This window comes from Ursus arctos, unplaced genomic scaffold, assembly GCF_023065955.2.
Source record: "Ursus arctos isolate Adak ecotype North America unplaced genomic scaffold, UrsArc2.0 scaffold_13, whole genome shotgun sequence".
NCBI lineage: Eukaryota > Metazoa > Chordata > Mammalia > Carnivora > Ursidae > Ursus > Ursus arctos.
The window spans coordinates 12091432-12115790 of NW_026622797.1; the positions used below are offsets into that span (position 1 = coordinate 12091432).

A 24359-nucleotide genomic window follows, 5' to 3' on the forward strand; every position below is an offset into this window, starting at 1 on the left:
CTCAGGGTTGTGAGCTGAAGAAGCCCCATGGTGGGCTCCATGTTGAGCATGGAGCCTACTTAAAAAAAAAAAAAAAAAAAAAAAAAAAAAAAAAAAAAAGTAATGCAGTGTCCTGGAACAGAAAGTGAACATTAGGGGGGAAAAGAAAACAAAATCTGAACAGAGTAAGGGCTTTAGTTAATAATAATGTATCAATATTGGTGTATTGTAACCAATGTACAGTAATAATGTAAGATGTTAAAGTCAGGGGAAACTGGGTGTGGTCAGTTATACAAGAGAATTCTCTATATGATCTTTGCAATAATTCTGTTATCTAAAACTGTTTGACAACAACAAATTTACTGAAAGGAAAAGAAAGTTGGCCAAGAGATAAATCGGTGGCAGCATTACACTGTCATTGGTCAGAGTGCAGAGAAATTGCCGAAGAGTCCTGGAAATTTTCAATAAGGAAGAAGATTCAGATATGGGAAGTAGCCAAGTGTGGGCAAAAAGTCAGAATTCTCAGAACCCAGGAAAGGAACAACAAGGAGATCCATTAGAACCAATGAGACAGGAGCATACAGGAAAAAAATAATAAAAGCAGAATTTGAACAATTGTGAAATAAAAAGACACTGGAAGAAAATGGTTAATTTTGATTGATTTTTCAGGCCACAGGTAATCATTTCTTCACCAAACACTCCTCTAATGTGTTCCTGAACACCCCAAAATTTTCTTTCCTTATACAAGAGATCTTTTCAAAGTATGTGTGTGTATTAAGGGAGAGTGGGCAAAAAAAAATGTATGAAATCAAAGTTCTTTCAGATTTCATACGACAGATCCCAAACTTGAGTTGAGAAGTCAATACTTTTCTTTGTTTTCATCCCTGAAGATACAAGACTGAAATATATTAATTCAATCTTCTAACACACCTTGCTTCCTGAAACTGACCCCTCAGGAACTTTACAGGTCACTGGCATGTTCTTGTTAGTTTTCTTTGGAAAACCCCATCACAGAAATATGGGTCTTCTGAAGATTTCTGAAATGGCACTTTATCATAATTATAGACAATCTCAAGTGTACAATCAATTACCTCAGCAGATCCTTTCTATCACAATTCCAATACTAGATTTTAAAAACTGTGTTCTTATGGAGAATGGAAACCCCTTTTATACCCATGAATATTTATGGCATGCCACTACCAAATAATTTCCCAATTTCCTTTCTCCCCCTGCCCTTACCTACCTTCTATTTCTGAGATTGTCTCTAAGCATTATTTAGCATGAACTGACAGTCACAGCTTTTTAAAAAGGCAAAACATGGGAACAATGTATTTTAATTTACGGACTCTCGGGGCTGAAAGGGGCTCTGGACATTTCCAGACCAGGACTGGCTCGTGTGCGACAGACACTCCCACATCATGTCCAGACAGACACCAATAACCATTTTTCCCTACTTTCCAGTATTCTAGTTGGTGAAGTACCCATGTATCTCTTGGCCAACTTTCTTTTCCTTTCAGTAAATTTATCGTTGAGGTACCTGAATCTGACAGAAAAACCGACATCCAAACACAAGCTAAATTAGTGTGATTATTCACATTACAGCTGGATTTATTTACTACTTAAAAACAAATTTTCACTGGGTGACATATTTTCAATGATACTTCATTTTAATACTGACTTACAAATATCTTACAGCCACACATAGCGAATTCACTTAGCAGAGCTGCTATACTTACTATTCCACAGGAAAAGAATTTAGGAAGGCAGTATTTTCAAAATATTTTGACACGCTTGGTTGATTTAAAGTCGAAAAGTGATCAATACCTTTATCTTCCTCTAAACAATACATGGACCATAAAACACTTCAGCTCCAGGGTCCTCCTTCCCATCGTCAATGTTACTGTTGTCTATTATTTTAGATCTACCTTGTTCTAATCACCCTAAAAATCAATTTTTTTTTCAATCTGATGCTTGGAAAAATGTGGACAGGTTCCCCAAAGTCTTTGCTCAAACAAGGCATTTTACGTTCCATTTCTTCCTTTTTATTCCAATTAAATTTAATCCAATTTAAGTTTGTATGGGGTAAGCCTGCTCTTTCTCCATGAATCTGAAGATGTCTTGCCCTCCCTTCTCGAGTGACAAGTTAAGTGAGTATAGATATCCACGTGGAAGTTGAAAGGATTATTCCATTAACTTCTGGCCTCTTATTGCTAATGAGAAGCCTATTGCCTAGAACTGCTATCTTTGTAAATAATTTATTTTTTTTCCTGTGCAACTCTCTTTAAGGTATTTCCCTTCAACTCTGGAGTTCCACAGTTTTGTATCACTTACGTGTACATTTGCTTTGTATTTCCTGCCCATGTTTCAGTGTGATTCTCCCAATATTAGAATGTGCCCTTCATCCGTTCTGAAAACATTACCTGCTATTATCTTTTTGAATATTGGCTCTTTCCCATTTTATTCTAGTCTTCTAGACTCTTATTAGACATCTTGGGCCATCTCATTCTGTCTGCAAGTCTCTCAATAATTTGCACGTTTCCAATCTCTTTCTCACCCTTTGCCACATTTTGAGAAATTATCTCAGAACTCCACATTCGCTAGATCTCTCTTCCACTTCGCCTCATCTGCTATTAATGGACTACTGTGGAGCAGAGGGGAGGGAGGGAGAGAGAGAGAATCCCAAGCAGGCTCCACGCTCAGCTCCATGCTTACACAGGGTTTGATCCCATGACCCTGAGATCATGACCTGCGCCTAAATCAAGAGTTGGACATTCAACCGACTGAGTCACCCAGGCGCCCCTGGACTACTGAGTTTCTAATGGCAGAGAGTACATAATATTTCTCCAAGTTCTATTTGGCTCTTTTTCAAATATTTCTATCCTCATTTCATAGTGTACTATTATTTTTATTCCTTTTCTGAGAGAGAGAGAGAGAGAGAGAGAGAGAGAGAGAGAGAGAGAGAGAGAACGCGTGCACGCATGAGCAGGGGGGAAGGGAGCAGAGGGAGAGGGACAGAGAGAATCATAAGCCTGCTCCACACCCAGCACAGAGCCCAACACACAGCTCAATCACAACCCTAAGATCATGCCCTGAGCCAAAATCAAGAGTAGGATGCCTAACTGACTGAGCCACCAGGTGCCCCCTATTACTTTTATTCTTAACAATTAGTTCTGACTTATTTCATATTTCCCTGCAGACTTTCTTAGTATCTTAAATTCTTAGAGTACAAATGCTTCTGATTGTGGTGTTTTTTGTCTCTTCAGAGTGTATTCTTTCTTCATGTTGTTTACAATTTATGACCAGGAGCTCATCTTCAGAGAAAATTGTTTCTCTGTGTGACTCTCATGTTGTTTCTGCTATTTGTGCAGATTTCACCTGTTTAAGGCCAGTCTTTAATTTACTAGCTTCCTAATATCCACAGGTGATGAAAAGAGAGAAATTGGTGGACGTGAATATTCTCCACATTCATCACTCAGCTTCTAATTGCTTTTTTGTCCCTTGAATGTTAAGTCTTGGTTGAATAAGTCAAAAGGAATAAGAAAAAAAAAAATCAGAATATCCCTGGGAAACGCTAACAGGCTTTCACCAAGAGGCCTCCTTGGACCCCATCATCTTAGTGAATTCCCCACACACCAGATTATGGCTGTAGCTTGGAAAGTGAGAGCATGAAATCTCACCAGTACACAGAAAATGGAAGTGCCTCCCATAGGAGGAAGCACATAACTGAGCTCAGAAACCAACAGCCTTTTAACTGATGAAGAATTTATCTCTCCAGCACACCAGGATGTCTGCAGCAGCAGGACTGGCACAGCAGATAAACAGGGGTGATAAATCACAATCAGGAGAGTGTTTGCTGAACTGGGCCACAAAAGAAGGGAGGTTAGCTGGATAAAAAGAAATTTTAATGCTAGCAGGCTACACAACCCAGCATATCCAAGCTCCCAAACCATTCCTGGCCAATGAAACGTGAATGTTCAAAGATCACTGGATGTATTACTAGGTTAGGCTACATACTCAGATCTTACTGTCTCTACCAAGTGATTCTGCACATCTCTGCTCTAATCTACCATTAGCTGTTTTACAGTTTAACGTTCAAAAAGAAATAAATTCCCCTTGTTTCTAAGTCACTGAGAAAGATGATCATTTTTTATCTGTAAATATTGTCAAACTTGTTACTGTTCCACTAATGACAAAATATATAGTAATATGTTCTTGTAGTAACTATTTCGAAAGTTTCACGTCTACATAAAAGTTTCAAGATAGTTTAAAAAACTATCCCTCCCATCCACACATCCAGTTTCTCTAAGTATCACCAACTTACCACATCTGCTTCCTCTCTCTCTCTCCAGCTCTCTCTCCCCCCACTTTTCTCTCTCGCATTATACACAGGCTTTAGAGTAATATCTTGATAACTATACGGTATTCTTGTCATCTGAACTTCTAAGCGTAAATAATATTTCCTCCACATTTCAGTACTTTGGATGCCCAATGTCATGATAACAACCCATTTTTATTCTACTATACCATAAAAGATACAGAAGATCAAGATGGATTTGCAATATTAGTATATATTCTGGCTTTCACTTTTCGAAATAAATTTCTATAACTCATTTATATACACATCCGACATACATTAATAATTCAACAAATATTAATACCATCACTCTGCTAGATACTAAATTTACAGCAGTCAATAAAACAAACACAATCCCAGCACTTGGGAAACTTACACATATTTCCTATAATTTACTTCCATCATAGAGTTTATGGCTAATCAGATCATGGAGAATAGAGATTTTCCTATGCTGCATATCACACTATCAATTCTATAATCCTTAAAAACTTCAGTGTTTATTAAATGCGATCAGGAGGTAATTAGAATATTTAAAAGTTCTGTGACCAATCAATAGATCAAGTAACATACATCAATGCAAATTGCACATTAATGTGAAATATTATCTTGCCATCTGAAATATAAATCAATCACTAGTACTATGTTTAGGGTACAAGTAAAATAATACAAGTAAAAGTAAAATCACAACAGACAGATTACATTCTGCATTTTTGTTTGGCATCTTAATTTATTTTGTATTAGGAGCACTAAACAGTTAATCACACATTGTCCTCCCATGCCCCTCCTCCCACACAAACCACAGGTAACAAGTTAAAAAAGGAAATCTACTTTCCACGGTGACAAGTGCTAAATGAGCGATGAGAGCTACATCTTTAAACAGAACAGTATGGGGGAAATTGCCACCTCATTTTAAATCAGTTTCGAAATCATTCGATCGAAAAGAATCATAGCGGAAAAAGAGGGCATTTTAGGCCAAAAATATCTTGCCAGTAGACTTACAGGAAACACAATGGTTTTAGTAGGAAGAATGCACAATTTGGAATCGGTGCAGCACTTGGGTCTCAAATCTGGCTTACTCATTATTAATAGTGCATTTTGTCCTTGGGAGAGATTCTTTCCTTCTCTAAGGAAAATAAAAACTAACTTGAATGGTAAAAAGGATTAGAAAGAACAAAGCAGCACATAGCACGCGCTCCATCACTGGTACGGATGGACAGTCTAAGTGGGAACTACTTCCTGCCGTACAGGCCCCCCACGAAGCTCCCTCTTTCCACCATGGACCTGTAGCTTCGTTGGGGTCACCTGCCCAGACTCTGTCTTTGGTACCAGACTCTCCAGTCTTCGTATTCTCTACTGGAGACCATTTACTTCAGAGAAAGCCTAAGCAGTGAGCTGAGAAAGTGTTACAGCTAAAACTATCAACTACTCTGCTTTCACCCCAATAAAACACTCTCGCAGTGTTATTTCTCTTATCGTGACATATATTTTAAAAAGTTTTCCCTATAACGGCCACATTCTTTTCCTGACACACCAGATTCTTTGTCACTTAAAAAGAGAATCCTAAATGAAAGTGTCTTTCTTGCCCTGAAGTCAACTATTCTAATTTCCTTTCCAACCACTTACGCCGATTTTTTTTTTAATTAATGCTCTTTGTCTACAGACTGGTATTATTTCAGAGCAGAACTACTCCGATAAGAAGTGAACCAATTATAAAACTGGAGGTTAGGGCAGCTGTTAAAATGTACACTCAGAACAAGGTTAGCTGCTGCTAAAGCAACAGACGTGCCAAGACTCCACTGCAGGTCAGACGAACTTTCCAGCCACGGCCAAATCCAACAACAATCACAGCACCAACGGCCCATCACTAATGAGCAAGCTTGGCAGCTAAGTAGGCAAAAATTCAGAAGACGTAAAGACTAAACCATATTCCATTATCTAATTTTTTTTTAAGACTTCAACAGAATCCAGGTGTGAGATGAAGGAGCTGCAGAAGCAGCCCGTTGAGAAGACCACCCCAACCCAGGCCCCCTCCCGCCTCCAGGTAGGAGCCTACCCCACTGCTGAGTTCTCTGGGTCAGAAGAGGATAGGAGCCCCGACCTGGCTGCTCTCCCAGCCAAGAACCTCCGGAGGTCAAGGCCTTGCCCCGAGTTCACAGGTGTGTCTGCAGCCAGGTCAGGATGGCAACGCAGTCTCTGGTTTTGTGCTCGAACAAGCAGCCAAGTTGGACTGAAGATTTCGAGATCTTTCTGTTCAAGCATGCTGAGTTTATGTGTCTGTTGCGCCATTTACGGCACTATAAAAACGTCTTACAGCGTCTCGTCCAAACTCTCCCACAGTCTTCACGCACCTTCCCGAAGACACGAGGACCTTCAGAGTCACCCTGCCAGCTCCGCTCCCTTGCCCCCGTGCCCCCAGCACCACAGGCCCATATTTCCAACTCCTTCACCCAGAACGACCGAACTTTGCCTCCCTCTCTTACTCCCCCCTCGCCCTTCATGGCCACGACCACGGCCACGCTGTTCCTGGCAGCCTTGTGCGTTCCTCTGCCCTTTTCTTCTCCGTGTATCGTCTGCTCCGAATCTCTCACTGCTAAGGACAGCAGTAAGTCCCAAATCACAATTCTGAGATTATGGCGGTTCAACCACCCTACCCCAGTGTGAGCTGGGGGTGTGAGCTGGAGCCCTGACCGAGTGAGCGTGTCCCCGCACTGTGCACCGGTCCATCACTTCTGGCCTCACTCTAACCACATGCCTCTCTACTTGGCCTCAGCGGAGACGATGCCCTCTCTAATGCTCTCCAAACTCTGCTTCTGATCTCAGAGGCTTCTCCGAAGCCCTGTGGACAGACGGACGGAAGAAGGGGACAAGGGCCAGGCTGTGTGGCGCTGGGACTTCTCCTCCTCCCTGGGGTCAGGTTCGGGGCATGAAGGCCTGCAGGTGCCAGACAGCCTGGCTACTGGATGAACCTGGGACAAGGAGCTGGGCAGGGAACAAGCATCACCTGGGAAGGTGGTCAGTACAAAGGCGAAAGATGAAGACGCCGGACACCAGCCCCAGGCCAGATCTGAAACTTGGAGCCCATCTCTGCCCCTCCCTCCCTTTTCCTTGCCTACACAGGCATGGCTTCACAAAGCTGACGGGAAAACATCTCCACAGATGCACCCCCACAACCGCCTGCCATTGCTCCCACCATCGTCCCTCTCACCCTGCATCTCCAACAGGAACGGTTGTGTAACGCATCGCAATCCCAGTGGCAGAAGCAAGCGTCCCCGGCCAGTAGGTGCCACTGAAAAGAGGAGGCATCGGGACATCAAGGGGCCGCTTAGGGCACAACACAGAGCAGACGCCCTGTACCCCAGTCCTCTGTCTGTCGGGCTTCCAATTCCAGGAGGCAGGAAGAGCAAAGGCTGCCTCTCTCCAGGCCAGCATGAGGAGGACAGGAACAAAAATTCTTTTAAAGAAAGCAAGCAAGCCAAACAAACAGCAGGGCTGGAAACAGGAAAAGCAGAGCGCCATGCTTCTGAAGGTGAGCGCTGTCCTTCCAGGGAGTCCTGGGGAGGAGGCAAAGAGAAGGGGCAGGACTGGCCACCAGGTGAGGAGGGCAGATGGACTAGAGAACTGAACACATTAGGGCTGAGCCCTCCATGCCCCTCCCCTGCCATCTCCTTCCCCTTTTTCTTCCCACAAAAATAGACCATTGAGGGCTGGGAGCCACAGCAGAGGGTTGAACCCATTGGTTAAAAGAAAACAGGCACTATGTCTGGGGAAAAGCCCAGTATACGCATGGGAGAGAAGTAAAAGGCAGTTTGGAACCTCCACATCAGAAAAGGCAGCCCCCCAGGGGTAAGACATACTTACAGGCACCCCCCTCCTTTCTTTGACAATTACGAGGGAAGCAGGGTCTGCCTGCAACTTACAAGAAGCCTATTTTGAAAGCTGTCTCTACACCTGCAGAGAAGATCAAAGCCAACTTCTCAGCTTATCAATGGAGTATATTCATCAAAACCCACCAGCAAGTAAAGATCACAAGTTATCTGAGGAAAAGTCAGAACATGAAAGAAAGGGCTATAATGAACAAACAGAACTGGCCCCAGAAGAAATCTAATTTGTAGGACAGAAGGAAACTTTTTAAAAATTCAGATCTAAAATAATAGGGCGTCCATAAAGCAAGACCAGGCTGCGATGGGAAAGAAGCCATCAGAGGAAAAGAGCTCTCAACAGGAAGAAAAAGAAATAAATTTAAAATTTCTGAAAAGAAACCTCAATGGATTTGAGAAATAAAATGAACCAAGCTAAATCCCAAGGCTGTGAACTAGGAGAAAATATTGAGAAACATTACACAAGAAAAAGTTAAGAGCCAGGGAAAATATATCCAGAGGTCCCACATCCAGTCAGGAAGAGTTTCAGCAGCAGCTGGAAGGGGAGGGAGCAAAACACCAGAGCATGAAGACAGCCACCCCCCCCAGCTGACCAAAGTCCTGAGCCACCCATCCGGAAGGGCCCAACCGTCATCAGGCGAATGAAGACCCACTTCCAGAAGGCCACATCGCCCCTGTTCCTGCTCACACCAGAGGGGCTCTGCAACAGTGCCCCCTCAGGCACTTCAGAAACGAAAGTAGTGAGCCCGTCCTAGGTCTCCTGTACCCCGCCAGACTCCACGGTCGGGATTTGGAATGAGAAGAGGAAGAGACCAAAGGGGTGTCCCAAGATCTTGGGTCAAGTGCCAGCTTGTAACTAACTAGCTGACTGACCTGCTAGAGGTTGCTGGGTTTCCGACTCCCTGAAAACCCAGGGAGTATTATGCATCTCCTCCCTCTAGCCCCCTCGACGTTCCTGTCCCCTGCACAGCACAATCAGCCCAGAGTCCCTACAACACAGCGGGCCTGGACCCCCCCCCCCCCGCCCCCTCCAAGATTCAGACTAGCTGGCCTGGGATGAGACCAAGGAAATCTTCGTCTTAAATTCCCCAGACAACTCGCGTATCCAGTGCTGAAAACCACTGGACAAGGAGATTTCTAAAAGCCCCTCTGGCTCTGTGGACATGGGGAAGGGCATGGGGAAGAGCAGGCCACATGAACCTGGGTGTAAATCCACTTTCTGCCTCTTCCCACCCACGTGATGCTAAGTCTCGTATCCTGCCAGAAGCTGGCCTTCCTCATGTGTGTAATGGAGAGGATGATGCTTTCTCCCCCGCAACACAGGTCGAAACAAAATTATACGAGGAGGGGCACCTGTCTGGCTCCGTCGGTAGAGCACGCCGCCCTTGATCTCAGGGTGGTGAGTTCCAGCCTCTCACGGGGCATGGAGTCCACTTGAAAAAAAAAAATGACACAAGAACCTGGATACAGCAACCGGCACCTAGTAGGTGACGGCAGAACGTAATTATTACAATTCTGTAATTCAGGCAACGAGGGGAGAAGTGAGCTAAAAAGGTTAGTGACATCCCTGAGTTCCCAGCTGAACAGGTCAACGGACGAATGGGGTCCTGCCGGCAGCGTAAACCTGATCAGGAGTGGCAGCTGAGAGGGTCCCAGATGCGAAGCCTGCCCAGCGCTGAAGGACAGCCGCCTGAAACAGGACGGGGCAGGAGCCCGCACCCACCCGGAGGCCCCAGGAAGGGCTTTCCTCCCCCAGTGATAAAGCACCTTAGATAGGAAGTCGAAGGAAAAGTAGAAGAAAGCCATAGCCCTGGCTCCGGGCCAGTCGGCCAACGAATTCCAATACAAACCCATTTCAACTGAGACGATTTGTTCATTTGAAAGCAAGTTGGTGGCAACATGCTGTTTATTTTCCTCTTGTGCTAAAAATAAGAATTTCCAAACTGACCTAATTAGGACTAACACCACACCAGCAGCATGAATAGCTCCGATGAAGAAGGAAAACGTCCGGAGTTCATTTCAAAACAAATCTTATTGTTTATATTTTAATTGAAGTGGTTTAAGAATTTAAACGAAAGAGTGTCTATACACCAAGTGTTCCCTGGTAATGAAGTTTAGAACCTTAAGGCGCGGATCTGAAAAGACTTAACGGACAAAATCAAAGCTGCGAAATGAACATGCCAAGTATTTTTTTAAAAAGTCTTTCTTCCTCCACTGACCAGAAACTCAGAACAATACAAAATTCCTCCTTGTTTTACTCATTCTCAGTATCATTTTTTTCCACCACACCCTCTTTCTTTGGAGTGCAGATCAAGCCAAAAATAATCTGGCTAAATTCAATCCAATGGAAATGGTTACTACATGTAAAAGAACAGAGTTTGAACTCCTTTTAATCTCATCTTTCCAGAGCCTAAAATAAGCAGAGGTGACCTCAATTCGCCACAAACATAAACAAGTTTTATAAAGTTTCTGCAAAATCTCGGGGGCGGGGGGAGGGGACTAAATTTTTTCCAATCATTTTCTATCACTCAAATAGCCCCACACAGTATAAAATCCCTACTTGAGTGATAATAGCGTCTAATTGGCTTAGAGACCTTGTTTTTCACCTTTAATTTAGGATCCAAATTCTAGTTTTGTCCAAGAAGTGAAAACGAGTTTGGCAAACATACCCCAGTGCTCAACTAGCATCTGAATAATAGGCAATCTGGACGCTGAAATCTACATCTAAAAGTATGGGATTTGGCTGAGCTGGAAGTGCATGGCAGCTGCCCTGACTCCATTAGGCTTTACAAGGACCGCACGTGCTCCCTCCTCATGAACTCTGCTACAAAAAAAAAGAATGTAGTCTATTCTTTGATTTTTGCCTCCATTTTCACAAGAGGAAGTAAATCTATATTATTTCTGAAAGCTCTATTTTTCATGCGAAAGAAAAAAAAAGAATTTATTCTATTACGGGAAGTAAAACAAAGCAACACGAAAACCAGAATTGCACAATTGCTTACTCCGCACGTGTCACGCCTCGTTAAATGTCTTCCTGCCTGACATTCTGCAAGTCGCTCCCAAGGAGTCCATCTGGTCACTAAGCGATGCTTTCAATGACAAAGGCTCCCTAACAGCTCCATCAAGGCCTGACTGACACTGAGGAATTCCCCTAGGTAATGAGATTATTCTAATCTCTGATTGATGAAGTATTTTTCTAAGTGAGGAAACAGATATGAAGACGAATAGTGGGGGGAAGGGGGAGGAGAAAGTAATTACCAGACAAAGAAGAGAAGACCATGCATCTTCTTTGACATGGGGATACCTCAAGGTCATAATTATCATGGAAATGTTATACAATTTCTCAGAAGATGCCTCTACAATTTTAGTATGCAACACTCCAGGCGAGAAATTCAAAATTAATTGGTTTGGGTCAAAGGTCACTTTGTAGTGCTAAATTACAGTACAAATTATTGCCAAGTTGAAGTTTGGAAAAAGGGTTAAATTCAACACGGACTAGAGTGAGTTTCAACTACACAAACCATTTTCCATCCCCCAGAGCTTCCCAGCTATCTGTCAGTCTTCTGAATGTATAACACGTTTTTCCAGATCTTTTTGCTTCTGAGAATAAAGCTCAGAGGAAGTAAGCAGTTTGCTACAGGCAGTTCCTTTATTCTCCCTCTCATTCTGGAACAGAGACAAGGTACGTTAAACTAAGGAAGCTTAAGCTTCACGGATCCTTCCAGGCCCTGCGAAGGGCCCCGAAGTGTGTTCACAACAGGCATCCTATTAGAAGTTACAGGAAAAAATGGTCTTCTTTTTAACAGAACCCCAAATTGTATGAGCGGAGGCCCAACAAAATCTGGATCGTCCCGGACCTACACTCCACTTCTCATACCTTTTACCTCATCATCCAACAGCTTCTGGAAATGTCGGGGAAGGCAAAGAAACAAACACAATCCTCATGATGCCACCAGGGCCATCGGGATTTTGTCTTCAAGACATGGCCCAGGCAAGACTTCAAGTAGTTTCTTACTTCTCAGGCTAGAGGGAGGCACTTCATTATTGCCAAAGAGGATGGAAACAATTCTGGCAATCCAAACTTTTTTGGAGGACTGACCAAAAACATCACTCTTAAGCTGAAAACTCAGTATATGTTAATTTAACTGCCCATGGTAAAACTGTGTACAGGGGCTCTTCTATATATTTTTTTTTTAATTCAAGATTTTATTTATTTGAGAGCCAGAGAGAGCAAGAGAGCGCACACATGAGCAAGGAAGAGAGACAGATGCCGCAAGATAAGGAAAAACACCTAGAAGCAGACTCATCACTGAGCAGGGAGCCCGACACGGAGCTCAATCCCAGCACCCTGAGATCATGACCTGAGCGGAAGGCAGATGCTTAACCGACTGAGCCACCCAGGTGCCCCCAAAATTACATATTTAATTATGGTAAAATATACATGACAAAATTTGCCATTTGAACCATTAAGTGCACAATTCAGTGGCATTAAGAACATTCACACCCATGTACGCTCATAACCACCATCTGTCTCCAGAACATTTCCATCTTACAAAACCGAAACTCCGTGCTCATTAAACACTAGCTCTCCATTCCCCCTCCACCCCCAGTCCCGAGCAACTACAGTTCTACTTTCTGTCTCTATGAATTTGACTACTCCAAGTATCTCCTATAAGGGGTATAAGTGGTAACATATGCTGATCTGTGACCGGCTTGTTTCACTTTGCATATGAGGTCCTCAAGGTTCATCCATGTTGCGGCATATGTCAGAATTTCCTTCCTTTTTAAGGCGGAATAATATTCCATTCTGTTTACCACATTTTGTTTATCCATTCATCTGTCCACGGACAACTGTGTTACTTCCACGTTTTGGCCACTGTGAATAGTGCTGCTCTGAATATGCTACAGATACCTGTTTGAGTCCCTGCTTTCAATCCTTCTGGAGTATATACGCAGAAGTGGAACTGCTGGATTGTGCGGTTATTCTATTCTTAATTTCTTGAGAAACCACCAGAATGTTTTCCTTAGCGACTGCACCATTCTACAGTCCAACCAATGGTGCACCAGAAGGGCTCCAATTTCTCACATCTTTGCCAACATTTATTATTTCCCAGTTTTTTGTTTTGGGAAACTTTTTGGAAATAGCCATTCTGATGAGTGTGAAGGGGTACTTCACTGTGGTTTTGATTAGCAATACTCAGCATCTTTTTATATGCTTATTGGCCATTTGTACACTTTCTAGTCCTTTGCCTAGGGGGACGTTAAGTCTCTTGCTCAACGTTTTGGAAGCCCTGTACTTGCTAGCCCATTCCAGCTGAATCCACTTATGGTAAATATGCTGCAAGACCGGGAGAAACACCTAGAAGTGGAGAAGCAGAAACTGACCTTGTTTATAAACAATAACTGGGTTTGACTTTGTTCGTGAAGAACAGGTCTTTCGTTCTCTGTGACAAGAACTAACGCGTACTGGGATTTCGTTGGGTCCCAAGCATTGTACTCAATGCTTTACATACACTGTGTCTCATTTAATTCTCACAATAATGCTATGGACACAATTAGTAGCCCCTGTTTAAGGATGAGAAAACCTGAGATTTGAAATAGCTAAAGTACTTTGCTGCAAATCACAGAGATGGGGAACTGATGAGCTGAACTCCCACCAGCACTGTAGAATTTAGGGACCCAAGTTCTCAGCCATTGCATTCTGCTCTCCTAGTGCATCAAATACACGAATACTAAGCCCAGGAACATAAGAGCTAAGCAAACAGCGACACTTTAGGGTAAAAAGTAGAACTCAAAGGCCTTTTAGGACCATCATTTAGGGACTGAACATTTGTGTCCCCTTCCCCCCATTCATATGTTGAAATTTGAACCCCTAATGTGATGGTATTAGGATGTGGTGTTTGGGTAGGTGAAAAGTTTAGGAAGGTGGAGCCCTCATGGATGGGATTAGTGCTCTTAGAAAGAGGCCCCAGAGAGCTTCCTTTCCCCTCCTGCCACGAGGACACAGTGAGAAGACAGTTGCCTATACCAGGAAGCAGGCTCTCCCGGAATCCTCTGGTGCTTTGATCTTGGAATTTCCAGCCTCCAGAACTATGAAAAATAAATGTTTGTGCCATGCTTAAACAAAGAGTTTAACAAAATCATAAATTTTACAAACAATTTCACAATCATAACCAAAAATTTACAGTATTTTTGTTATAGCAGCCTGAACAAACTAAGAAATTGGTACCAAGAAGTGGGGGTGTTGCTGTAACAAATAACTTCAGGACTGGGTAACAGGTAGGGGCTGGAAAAGTTTGGAGGAACATGCTAGAAAAATCCCACACTACCATATGTGGACCTTTAAAGATGATTCTGGGGAGGACTCAGGAAAGAGCTATACAGAAAGTGGTGTGGTCTCAATGTTTGGGTCCCCCCCCCCCCAAAATTCATAACCGGAAACCCCAATCTGCCAAGTGATCGCAGTAGTAGGTGGGACTTTTGGAAGGTGACTAGGTCGTGAGGGTGGAGCCCTCATGCACGAGATTAGTGCCCTTACAGAAGACAGCACAGAGAGCTCGCTAGGCCCTTCTGCCAAGTGAAGATACAAGAACGTAGCCACCTGGAAGAGGGCCCTCACCTGACCATGCAGGCACCCTAACCTTGGAGGGCCAGCCTCCAGAACTCTGAGAAATAAAGGAGAAATAACCAGGCTGAAAGGACCACAACAGAAAGCTTCCATTTGCTTCAAGAATACTTAAGTAATCATGAGCAGAGTGTGTGTAGCAATATGGACGTTAATAGTCATCGTGATGAGGTCTCAGATGGAAATGAGGACGTTACTGGAAACAAGAGGAAGGGCAATCCCGCTGTGAAGTGTCAAAGAACTCGGCTGACTTGCATTGGCGGTCCAGTGTTTTGTGGAAGGTTGAACTTGGGAGGGGGGAAACTGGATATTTAGCTGAAGTAATTTCTAACAAAGTGTTGAAGATGCAGGCTGGAAGCTGTTTGCTTTTCCATGTTCACAGCTGGAGAGGAATTTGCCTCAGGATGAACAGTTACTTTAAGGCTCACTCATACCTGATTTAGATGAGACTTTGGACTTTTAAAGTTGATGCTGGAATGACTTCAGACTTTGGGGGCTGTTCAGATGAATGAATGTGTTTTGCATTTGAGACAGACATGAATTTGGGGGTGGGGGGACTGGGCAAATGTTATGGACTGAATGTTGGTGGCTCCCCAAATGGATATGTTGAAATCCCAACCCCCCAGTGGGATGTTATTCAGAGGCAAGGCCTTTGGGAGGTAAATAGGTTACGATGGTGGAGCCTTCAGGAATGGCAGTAGCACTCTTATAAAAGAGGCCCCAGTGAACCCACTCACTCTTCTGCCACGTGAGGATGCAGCGACAAGCTGGCGGTCTCCAATCAGAAAGTAGGCTCTCACCAGACACCACATTAGCTTGAACTTTGATTTTGGACTTCCAGCCTCCAGAACTAGGAGAAATAGACGTTTGCCATTGAAGACACCCAGTTATGGTAACTCTGTTATAGCGGCCAAACTAAGATGTTATCTGCTATGGTTCCCTATAAACTCCTCATCTCATTCTTTCCGAATGTTTTTCTTTTTGAATTTGATTGTCCTCAGCTCCACACTTAGCCTAGACAACCTCTACCTGAGCTCACAGACCCTGGGAAGACCCCAAGAATCACCATGATACCCATTAAGGAGCAGCATTATGTAGCATTTCTATAGAAAATAGAAGAAAAACTTCAAAATAATAAAGACAGCTCAGTCACCCAAATCAAGGCTTTTTTCATAAAGGGAGAAAACTATACAAATTACAGAAATGCTAATAATGGCGCTCCATTCCAACCTCATTACAATTGGCGGGGGGGGGGGGGGGCACTTCCGGTGAGGGCATGCCAGGAGGGCCCTACCTCCAGAACCAACCCCCAGGAGAGGCTGGAAGCTGGCTGTGACAAACAGCCAAGAATGTTCCTGTCACCTCACACAGCACTCTTACTTCATGCACCCGAATCCCCTTGCATGGGGGTGAGGGGAATTCAGGAGAACCAAGTGTGAAATGTGAACAGTGCCCCTGGAGACGTGCAACATAGAGGCCAGGAATTCAGAGACGTGGTAACTCAGGGTACATCACAGCTTTGCTCCTCCCGAATGCCACTAATCCCAGGAGAGCTCCCTGGAGAGCCGATATTTGTAGGTTTCCCCCCCACAACCTATGGCTGCAAAATACAACATTCATCAAAGGAACCACTGCAATCAAATCTCTAAGTGTTTTCTGAGGATCCACCATGAACCTTAACTTACTATCTCAGGTACTACCGGGCATGAAAGTGACTCATGACATCTGCTCCTCCTGAGCTTATATTTCAGACTGGAATATATACCTGCACATTGAACAGGAGATTACATACACTGTATGTAAACAGGTTACATGTTATAGATCTAACATATATTATATATAACAGAAAATTATATATAGGAGAAGTATGTATAAGACAGATTATATATATAATTAAATTTTATATAGTCTATAACAGAGGACTATATGTATATTCTATACATAATAAAGATTATGCATATTATTTTTTCTTTTATTTATTCAGTTGAGAGAAAGAGAGGGCATGCACAGGCAGGGGGAGGGCCAGAAGGAGAGGAAGAAGCAGGCTCCCTGCTGAGCAGAGTTCCCAACAGGGGGCTCCAACCAGGACCCCGGGATCAGGACCTGAGTCGAAGGCAGACGCTTAACAACTGAGCCACCCAGGTGTCCCTTGATGCAAATTTTAAAAACAAGGGGAAGAAAGAAGAGACTAGGACAGAGAGACACCAGGGCTGGGCCTGTATGGCAGGATAACCATGAAAGCGGCAGCAAGCAGGTGACTGTGCAGGCCAAGGAGAGTGGGCTCCCATGAAACCAAACCTTTCGGCACCTTGATCTTGGACTTCCAGCCTCCAGAATGAAGAGACGATAATTTTATGTTGTTAAAGCCAACAGCAACAACAAAATAGGATTCTCTTAGAGGGCCAATTTTAAGACAAGATAAGATCATTGAAAACACATCTGGTAAGCTACCAAGGCAGAAGCCACTTGTTCTGGCATTAAGGCAGAGATCCCCACAACCGATACTGCTCTGGGACGAGCTGCCAAAGGAGGCCCAAGAGCACCAGGGTTGGACCTCCTGAAGATGGCAACCAAGGGAGGATCTCAGGCCCACACCATCGCTCCCAATTCATAGGAGGAAGCAGAATGGAGGTCACAGGAGTTGAGGTCAGCCATCCACTCCTGGAGTGAGTACCCTCATGACAGAGACAAGCAGCTGATGTCCTGTCCCAAGGCAGGGCTCTGGCCATGCAGACACGAGAGGGTGGTGGCATTTCTCCCCTTTCTAAGGGGGTGAAGATGCTGTTTGGTGCAGGAGTGCAATGGTAGTCAGCCCAACCCACTGCCTTGCCCCATGCCCCCGCCACACCCGGACTGACTCTGTTTCCCAGTTTTGTCTTTTACCTCTAGCAGCCCCTTCTAAATCTATAGTTTCTCAAAAAGCTTCCTTACTCTCAAATAACGCAAAACCGCCCCACCTCTCAGGATTCCCCCCCCCCCCATCTCAACCAGCATCACCCACAGAGTCAGAGAGCACTGAAAACTAGAACAAACAGCAGAATACAAATAAGGGAATTCTACCCGATGGCCCCAAGTAACAGAGAGACGAGGAGGTCTGGAAGCGAGAGAAGGTAGAGAAGATGTGAGCTCAATACATGAGTAGAAATGCCACTGGACGTGTAACAGCTCGCCCTGTTACATGACATCACAGAATTTATAAAGCCCTTCGTACATCCTACCTCCCACGTCCTCCCTACAATCCTTTATTTGTGGTCCCACAACCGTTAAACAGTGGAGCTGGGATGCCTTTGGTCTGAAAAAACTGAGCATTAACACTTCTCAAAAATCTCTTATTTATACCAGAATGTCTGTATAATTCATCTCGTCCCATTAAATGAATGGCAGTAAAAACCCCTGTTATCCTTCCTCACATTTAGGAAATTACATAATAATGAAAGAATTATAATTAAGGCAAGGTCAACTCCAACCTCTGACTGCAGCTGCTGGAAACATACTACCCCATCTATCCGGGAGATCGATAAGCAACCCGTACATCCCAGTATTCCAGAGCCCTCTCCAATAGGAAGTCACAAGGTAGCCTCCACCCCCTGCCTCGATTTAAGCCCATTTCCTCCAGACCACTGCTCTATAGACCATATAATGACCCACTGTTCATAACACCCTCGCCTACTCCTCATTTTAAAAAGTCTAAGTTTAGTTTCGTAATCTTAGTCATAAGCACAGTGTTTTTCACACTAGCTTCTTAAATCAGCACTGCTGTACTCCACATCTTCAACGCTTTGCTGAACAGACAGGAAAAGACAAAGGAAAAAAGGCAGTCCGTGTTCACTCGGCATACCCTCTGCATTTTGCGTCCCATCTGCAGCTGGCCACGAGGGAAGACTTGTTAAGCGGAAGTGGAAATATGGCATTCTCTCTTTGTGACCTGTCCTCGAAGGCAGGCGGCATCAAGAACAAAGCATCAGTCTCTTTAACCCCCCACTTCCCATCTCAGAGAAAAGAGGGGGGGCAGGGCAGGTGAAACCCAGCGCACCCAAAGCCAGCTAGCAGATGGTGGGCCAGAGGGCACCAGGGAGCTGAGATGCTTCTCACAACAGGTGGGTAATCGGAAGGATGACGAGGGCAAGAAGGCTTCCTCGAGCTTGGAGCACTGAGAGCCTTTCCTTTAATTTACTATGATCCTTATCATTCAGGTATGCTCACTTTGGGAAAACTGACCAAGATCCAACATGATTTGTGCTCTTTATACTTCGGTAAAAAGATTTTTTTTTTTTTTTAATACTCCTTACTTAGCAAATCTTAAAAGAGAGAAAATTCTCCAAGTCAAGTTCTACTTTCTCCTATGACAGGAGAAGAAGATCGCCTCGTTACTTAACAGTGAAAATGGAGAAACAAAGAATTCCTTATGGTTGGCTACATGGTACAAAAACAGGATAGAGAACAGAGATCCGGCCAACCACAGCGTCGGATAAAGATGCGGAACAGCAATGGGGACAGTAAAGAGTAGGGACTCCGAAACAAACCCTCAAGAACACAGTGAAAAGTATTCATGCTGACCCACAACTTCAGGGGAAAAGAGCATTTAGTAGTGGGTAAAAGGAGTGAGCTGTGATTTTCTTTTTTCAGGACAATAAAGACAGACTTTAATTTTAGAGCCTTAATCATCTGATAGATAATTGCCAGCTACCAGACTAAGGGAAAAAAATGGTTAACAGCTTACTTAAGACCTAACATATGCCAGGTACGGTTCCAAGCTCTTCATAGCATTTCAGGCTCACAGTGAAATTTGAGGTGGAGATTTTATTGCCCCCATTTTACAGATGAGAAAGCTAAGGTTCAGAAAATTTACAAAAGAGCATACATATAATAAACAGTTCAGAGAGAAAAGATCTGAATCAGATCAAATTCCAAAGATGATGCCCCTCCTAGTACACTACCCGGGACTGTCAGGCAGCTTGGAAGAAAGTTCTTGAACAACAGGACAGAGAAACTCTGAAGTAACAACTAGGTGAAGAAGAACAGAGAGAGTTATAGAGAGGCTTGCCTAAAGAAGGCGGCAAATCTCTCAGAACGAAGCCCTGAACCTAACAACTAATAATTTTTGATTTCTGAACGCTAAGAATTGTAGAGCTAACAGGGACCTTGAGGATCAACTCACTTTCCATGGAAAAAAAGAAAAAGGAGTAAATAACATTTCAACACATTTCCCCCCACCTCTCTTTTTCATTCAACATTTGTCAATAAATGTTTGCTGGGTGCCTCCTGTGTTTTAGGGCATCATTAACATTCTAATCAACCATCTCCTCTAACTTTCCACCTAAAAGACCTAAATAATGCACACGGGTACACGGTTATTCTTTCTTTCTTCAACATGCCCAGATAGATTTACCAGAAAGTGCATTAACTATTGTTAACAAAGCATCGAATATAAGCTCCAAGTCCCAGGAAACGTGAAAATTCTATAGAAATTTTCATAGGGGGGCATCTGGCTGACTCAGTCGGAAGAGCACGCAACTCTTGATCTTGGGGCCAGGCGTTTGAGCCCCATGTTGGGTGTAGAGATCCCTTAAATAAACTTTACAAAAAAAAAAAAAAAACAGAAAAGAAATTTTCAGGGCACCTGGGTGGCTTAGTCAGTTGAATGACCGACTCTTGGTTTCGGCTCAGGTCTGATCTCAGGGTCTTGAGACTGATACCCACGTTGGGCTTCAGGCTCAGCAGAGAGTCTGCTTGAGATTCTTTCTCCCTGCCCCTCCCACCACTTGCTCTCTCTCTCTAAATAATAAAATCTTAAAAATTAAAAAATAACTAGAGAAAAAGAAATGTTCATGCTAAAAAAAAAAAAAAAAAATCTTGGTACCATCACAGCCTTCCGAGAGTCTTTTACTTCAGTCAAGCAAGGACTATGTGTAGGACCCTGTCCCAGAATTAATCACGCTCCACTGACAGTCATTTGTATTAACAAGATTTGTAATGTTTTAACGTATGATTTTGATGAGAGCAAGAACTTCCAGGCTTTTCCAGAGGCCTCCTTGGGGACTAAATTAGGTTTAATTTTCTTAATTACGGAAAAAAGGAATTGAATTTAATTCCAAATTGCTTAGACTTTACAGTTCCAGGGAGGATGATCTCGATCTCTCTCTCTTTCTCTCTTTCACACACACGCACGAATAACATGGTATTTGCAAAACTCCAAAATTATTCAGAGTCTCCTGATTTAAACACAGGAAAATAGCTAGCAAAATTAAATTTACCACTTAGACATCCATCCAGCAAATGAAAAATCAGCACCATCATTAAACAAAATAATAGGCTCATTTCCTCCAAACCATATCTCTACTACCTTTTTCTCTTCAGTTGTGAAAGCTTCTTTGACCCTGACAGTTTCATTAATACAAGTTTATATTTCCCTAGATTTATTTAAGGTAGGGATGCCTGGCTGGCTCAGTAGGTAGAGCATCTGACTCTTGATCTCAGGGTCGTGAGTTTGAGCCCCATGTCAAGTATAGAGATTACTTCTAAAAATTAGTAAAACTCCCTCTCCCTCTGCCCTTCTCCCTGCTTGCATGCGCACACACACACGCACACTCGCTCTCTAAAATTTAAAAAATAAAAATTTTTTAAAGTTTATTTAAGGTGGATTTTTTTGTTATTTTCAGTATGGATCCTCTAAACATTAAAAATATTTATTTATAAGTAGCTAATGAAAATGTTTTTAAACTTTATTCTTAAAATCTTCATAATACAGAGCATCTACAAAAACATTTACAACTAACATTACACTTACTGGTGAAGACTGAATAATTTCTACCTAAGACCAGGACAAGCCAACATTTTCTTGGAGGCACTAGCCAATGTGATAAGGCAGGAAAAATTGGTTAGGTAACCTAGCCAGGATTCAAACATGGGACTCACAGTCTGTCATAGGCTCTGAGGCAGAAGCTCCATGAAGAAGCAACTGATAAAAAGGCTTCTTTCATTTTTTTGATTCACTCAGTTGCAGGAACATAGCAAACATCTAAATGAAGATATCCAATTAGAAGCTAATAACACTAGACCCATTAGAGAGGTCCCACCTAGAGGTGTATTAACTGGGCGGAAATGGAGATATACAAATGGTAGTTGAAAGCAGGGGCAAAAATATGATTATCCTAAAAGGATAAAGAGGACCGGGGATGGTCCCCTAAGGAGAATGTCATCTTATGACAGTGGGAAGAAGATGGGAGAAACCAAAGGGCAACAGGAAAGGAATGACGAACAAAGAAGGAAGAAAGACAAGAGAAAGGGGCTAGGCCAGAAGCCAATGGCTGCAGATGCTTCAAGAAAGAGAAGAGAGACAAGAGTGTTCAAGGAAACAGAGCTGCTCTAAGAAAAATGTACACAAGAACAATCTCTTGGGCAAAATTTCTTTTTCTGAGTATAACTCATATCTGGCATAGTTCTTTTTTAAAGAAGCTAAGTCTTTCTATTCTTAAACTTCTTTGTTATCTGTAAACCTGAAACACTTGCTTTGCTTCTACTCTGGATTTCAGAACCAAAGCGTTATACCAACTACAAGATGAGGGAATATCATAAAAAAGATATTTTTAAGCCACTGATATTATAGACCACAGATAAAATATAACTTTATGCTTTTGAGCAACATTATCTTTTTCACTGATGCCCTGGAAGAGAAGCCAGCTGCCCTCCAGGAATTAAGAGTATAAAACGTAGGGGCACCTAGGTGGCTCAGTTGATTAAGCATCTGACTCTTGATCTCGGCTCGGGTCTTCATCTTAGGGTCATGAGTTCAAGCCCCTCGTTGGGCTCCATGCTGGGTATGGAGCCTACTTAATAAAAATAAAAAATAAAATCAAATAAAAAGTATAAAACTTAACCATGGCTCCTAAAAGATCACAGAAGTGGCCCAGTGGTAACACCACAAAACTTGATCTCCCTGGGCTTCCTTCCAACAGGGCTTCGGGCTGCAGAGGTCCTGAGGTCATCACTGTGGCAATGAATAGACCCAGCTGTATTAGCCTATTCCCAGTATCCAGGAAGGGAGCCCTAAGACCTGGGAACAAGGAAAATCAAAAGCAGTCTGACCAGATGTGTTTAATGTACAATATGGCAGTCACACATGCAAGGCACGATCACAGCCAATACAGAGAGAAAATGCAAATAAGCTATGGTCCTGGAATCTCAAACTACAATAACTTAACACATAGTTGTTTTCTGTAAAAAGACAGGAAATATTAGACCAAAATTATTTTAGTCTATATACAACACAAATGTTTAAAAAAAAAAAAAGTCTCCTGGCTCTCTGCTCCTTCCCATTTGACAGACACCTGCAGCTTCTGGTGCTGTGCCAGCTGCATCCCCAAGACGTGACAGTGAAGGTCGGAATAAATGGATTTGGCTGTATCGGGCTGCTTTTAACTCTGGCAAAGTGGATACTGTTGCCATCAATGACCCCTTCGTTGCCCTGAACTACATAGTCTACATGTTCCAGTATGATTCCAACCACAGCAAATTCAACAGCACAGTCAAGGCTGAGAACAGGAAAGCTGTCATCAATGGAAAGCCCATCTCCATCTTCCAAAAGCGAGATTCCCACCAACATCAAACAGGGGTGATGCTGGTGCTATCTTGTGGAGTCCACTGAGGGCTTCACCACCAGGGAGAAAGATGGGGCTCACTTGAAGGGTGGGGCCGAGAGGGTCATCATCTCTGCCCCTTCTGCTACTGCCCCATGTTTATGATGGGTGTGAACCATGAGAAGTATGACAACTCCCTCAAGATTGTCAGCAAGGGCTCCTGCACCACCAACTGCTTGGCCCCTCTGGCCAAGGTTATCTATGACAACTATGGCATTGTGGAGGGACTCATGACCACAGTCTATGCCATCGCTGCCACCCAGGAGACTGTGGACAGCCCCTCTGGGAAGCTGTGACATGACAGCTGAGGGGCTGCCCAGAACATCATCCTTGCTTCTAGTGGCACCACTTAGGGATGGCTGTAGACAAGGCCATCCCTAAGCTGAATGGGAGCTAGCATGGCCTTCAGTGTCCCCACCACCAACACGTCAGTCGTGGATCTGACCTGCCCCTGGAAGAAAGCTGCTAACTGCAAAGACATGTGGTGAAGCAGGCACTAGGGGGCCCCTTTAAGGACATCCTGGGCTCCACCAGGGACCAGGTTGTCTCCTGTGACTTTAACAGTGACACCCACTCTTCCAGCTTTGATGCTGGGGCTGGCATTGCCCTCGACGACCACTGTGTCAAGCTCATTTTCTGGTAGGACAATGAATTTGGCTACAGCAACTGGGTAGTGGACCATACTTGCGAGGGCAAGAGGAAGAAAGAGGCCCTCAGATGCTGCTAGGGAGTCCTTGCCCCAACTCATCCCCCAACACACTGAGAATCCCCTGCTTCCACACAGGTTCCACTCCAGACTCCCCGAACAAGGCGAGGGGCTTGGGGAGCCCTACCTTGTCATGTACCATCAATAAAGTATATTATACCCCCCCAAAAAAAAGTCTCCT

The 24359-nt window shown here is 43.6% G+C and overlaps 1 protein-coding gene and 1 pseudogene across 4 annotated transcripts in view; one reads left to right on the forward strand and one right to left on the reverse strand.

The window, feature by feature from the left end:
* TIAM2 (TIAM Rac1 associated GEF 2) overlaps positions 1–24359 on the reverse strand; it is a 218698-nt gene that overhangs the window by 160556 nt on the left and 33783 nt on the right. The gene's annotated exons all lie outside the window — the stretch shown is intronic.
* LOC113259581 (glyceraldehyde-3-phosphate dehydrogenase-like) lies at positions 6309–24322 on the forward strand (annotated as a pseudogene).